At 34.6% G+C, this 4,179-nt stretch overlaps 1 long non-coding RNA gene across 1 annotated transcript; it reads left to right on the top strand.

The window, feature by feature from the left end:
- Positions 1–432: 432 nt before the first annotated feature.
- LOC127128900 (uncharacterized) lies at positions 433–1,509 on the top strand. Its single transcript, XR_007806079.1, has 2 exons — positions 433–747; positions 1,268–1,509. It is a non-coding gene; the product is annotated as an uncharacterized LOC127128900 (long non-coding RNA).
- The last annotated feature ends 2,670 nt before the right edge of the window (positions 1,510–4,179 follow it).

Here is a 4,179-nt window from a genome sequence, read left to right as displayed (position 1 = left end):
TTATCTAATTAAATTCTAAAACAATAACAAAGATTAAATTCTAAAATCATTTTAAATTAAGTTAAAATTCTAAAACAAATCTGAATTCTAATTAATCTACAATTATTTCTAAATAAAAAAATTATCTAATTAAATTCTAAAACAATAACAAAGATTAAATTCTAAAATCATTCTAAATTAAGTTAAAATTCTAAAACAAATCTGAATTCTAATTAATCTACAATTATTTCTAAATAAAAAATTATCTAATTAAATTCTAAAACAATCAGCATGGGCCTAAAAGGGACAACCCAATTGTATGGGGGGTATGGATAATGAAGTGGGGTGTATGGTCCAAATAATGAATGAATAAGGGAGATTGGGCTTAAGGCCCAAGCTATCCCTTAAACCACATCAACGGGAATGAAAATCCCAAATCAGTCGTTCCAACCAAAACGACATCATCGTCGCTCTCTCCCCAAACGAAACAAACCTTCTTTATCTCCTCCGACACCGCTCAAAAAACTTGCCTCTAATCAACCCTAAACCTTCTTCAAAATCGCAGTAATAAATCTATGTTTGGCAATCATGAATTCTATGAACTCTACTCGCACATGAAACCCAAATACTCAAACATAAAACCAAACCAAACATTCACAGTGGTGGAAATCATGTGGGGAAGTGAAGAACTATGTATGCATTTGGTTGCATCAGAGATAATGACAAAGGATTTTACCAGATCGAGGTGCTTTGGAGTTGAACGAACAGGTATGCGATTCTCAACTTCTCCTGCTTCTCCGAAATAAACTCTTGGTGTGTGTTTTTGCTGTTCTTGTTTAGGGTTTTGCGAAATAAACTTTTGGTGTGTGTTTTCGCTGTTGTCGTTTTAGGGTTCTCAAAAAAAATGCTATGTTCTTGCTGTTGTGTTCTTTAGGTTTTTTTGAAAAAAAATCTTCGTTGTGTGTTCTTGCAAGTATTCGTCTGCTGTTGTGTTCTGGTTTAGGTTTTTTTGAGAAAAATTGCTTTGCTGTGTTCGTGTGGGTTCTGAGAAACAAGGTCTCGCCGCCCCTTCTGTTAACTTCTCAATCTCTTTATGAAGAATTTTTAAAGTCTTGAAAAACTCTCCCTTTTTCGATTTTCCCATCCCAGATAATGTCAAAAGTGCTTTTTGGATGTTTAGGTTAACCTTATGGATAAAGTTTTAATCTGAGTAATTTTTTAGTTGTTTTTCAGTTCTCTAAGTGCTTTTGAAAAGTGCTTTTAAAATAAGCTATTTTCTTCTCTGCAGGTTACAACTCTGAGATGACTTTGATGGAATGGGAAAAAAAGTGGGTTGTAAGACAGTAAGTTAGAGGCGCGCCCAAGTCAAGGAACCTGTTTCCATTTGCAGCAAATTTCCACTTAGTTAAAATATAATTATTTAGTTTAATTAATTTTTTTTAAAGACAAAATGTATTTGGGCTATTCTGTAACTTATTGAATTAAAAGTCTAATGGCCATTGTAACTTGTCGGACTTGGAAAGAATTGAATTATTAAAGTGTATTTGGGCTATTATTTGGAATATTGTTTAGAGTATTATTTGGAATATTATTTGTGCAATTAGTCTCTTTTTTTAAAATTTTAAATTTTGTCTTAACAATTTAATTGTATTAATCAAAAGAAAACTTTAAACTATATCTCAAACAAAAAATGGGTTGGGCCAAAAAATGTAATTTAATGGATTTTCAACTTGGTTAACTTTAACACATTAATATTAACCAAAATGAAATGTGCCAAAAGGTCTAGAATAAAACATGCCACAAAAAATGTTGCAATTTCAAACTTTGATCCTAAAAACCAATCCAATACTCATATATGTGGTATCTTGATATAAACCAAACATAGTCATACTTAGAAAAGATGCAAGTTTAGTTTAAGGTTTTTTTTTATGAACGGTTTAGAGATTTGATATTTGTTTGAAATGTGCAAATGGTTTAATGACAGGTGATCATAAAAATAATCATGTCTCTTAATACTTACTGATAATCAAATGGACTTTTGGATCAGTGTCGTAAAAAGATTCAAACCACACTTTGCAACATTAATCATGGACATGTCTATGTGAATGGGCCTTTTGAAACAAAGAAATCTCATGGGTAAACCACAAATAGCCGGACAGAATTAGGGTTTGACAGCTGCCCCTATTTAATTACCTCAAACCGGTAAGTGATAATGACAGTAGTCTTTACGCATTCACGGTGGGAGATAATTAAATACAAGAAGACCCAAATTTTGTCCTAGGCAATGAAAAGAAGAAAATATAGGAAGAAAATGCGGTGAGAAATGGCAAAAAACATCATCCTACAGTAAAATGGAACAGTCAAGACTTTCTAGGAGTCGTCAGAACAGTATCTCGAACGTCATAGTCGAGATATGTTAGCAATGGGATGACATCCCGACCTAAAACTCAAGATTTTTCAAGATGCTAGAGCAGCATAAAGAAAATCTGGCATGAGACTCTTCATATCGATGAAGCAGCATCTCAACAGTAAAAAGTGAGATTCTCTATATCGAGTCGAAACAGCATCTTATATGATAGAATTAAAATATTCCAGCAAGGGAAAAATACTTTAATTGGATCTAAGACTCTCCGAGGATATTAGAGCAGTATCTCTAAAAGAAATCTGAAATGAGACTCTTCATATTGATGAAGCAGCGTCTCAAACAGTAAAGGTGAGATTCTCTATATCGAGTCGAAACAGTATCTTATATGATAGAATTAAAATATTCCAGCAAGGAAAAATACTTTAATTGAATCTAAGACTCTCCGAGGATATTAGAGCAGTATCTCTAAAAAAAATATCTGAAATGAGACTCTTCATATTGATGAAGCAGCATCTCAACAGTAAAAGTGAGATTCTCTATATCGAGTCGAAGCAGCATCTTATATGATAGAATTAAAATATTCCAGCGAGGGAAAAATACTTTAATTGGATCTAAGACTCTCCGAGGATATTAGAGCAGTATCTCTAAAAGAAATATGAAATGAGACTCTTCATATTGTTGAAGCAGTGTGTCATACCCCAAAATTTGCCCGTTAATATTACAAGGCATTTTCAAGACAAAAGAACAAAGACCCAGCACACAGATGGCTAAATCCAGAAAATGGCCTAAACTGGCTTGCTCGCTAGGCGAGCAATTCCTTCGCTTAGCGAACCCTTCGCTACGCCACTCGCCTAGCGAAGCTTGCGAATACCAGAAAATTCTGGGCTTCATTTTGAGCCCATTAGGTCACAAAAAGAGCATTATAAATACCACAACTTCAGTCAGAAAAAGGGAGAACGAAAACGAAACGAAAACCGGAGATAGAGAGAAGGCACAGCAAACCCTGGAGGCTAACCCAGAGAATTCAGAGCAACCCTAAAGGAAACCCTGAAGGAAACTCATCTGCACCAAGGTTACCTCCACCCAACTCAATCCGACTTGCCAATTTAGGGTTGCAATTCAATTGCAAATAGGTTTGCATTACTATTACCGCTTTATGTTCTTAATTTGCATATGGCATTATGATTGAATTTATAAAAATATCTTAAGTTTTGCATGTGAATTTAAGTATGTATGAATATCTTGGATGTTTAACCATGTAATCTCTGTAATGGATGCCATAGGGTGTGAAGCTTGCTGAAATTGTACTGTTATCAAAACCAGAACCCGCAGCCGCTCGCTAGCACATCGCTAAGCGAGCATGTAGCGAGTATTCGCTAAGCCTTCGCTAGGCGAGGCAGGAGCGAACGTGACAGTCTCTGACTTTTCTGTTCTGATTTTTGCTCATCTGACATGTTTTATCATAGCCATGCATTGTTTACCTGACCCTATTACTGTTGTGATTCCTTTTGTTTGGTGCAATTCTCGATTGCACCCTGATTTGGTATTCTGACCTGTTTGCTGAATTTTGTAAGGGTTCACATACTCTCGGAAAAGGTAGCTTGCTAGGTATTCCACTTTATTTGTGGGATACCCTTGTGGGGATTCATCCTAATTACTTAATTGATTTTAATGTGGAGATTCATCCTAATTACTTAATTGATTTTAATGTGGAAATTCATCCTAATTACTTAATTGATTTTAATGTGGAGATTCATCCTAATTACCTAATTGATTATAAAATATTGCCTTTGAATATGTGATCTTGGACCTCTCTTTGTTGCCTTACGGTATTA

Source organism: Lathyrus oleraceus, chromosome 3 (assembly GCF_024323335.1).
Source record: "Lathyrus oleraceus cultivar Zhongwan6 chromosome 3, CAAS_Psat_ZW6_1.0, whole genome shotgun sequence".
Classification (NCBI taxonomy): Eukaryota; Viridiplantae; Streptophyta; class Magnoliopsida; order Fabales; family Fabaceae; genus Lathyrus; species Lathyrus oleraceus.
The sequence above is the reverse complement of the archived record's forward strand: the minus strand, read 5'-3'. Positions and strand labels throughout refer to the sequence as shown.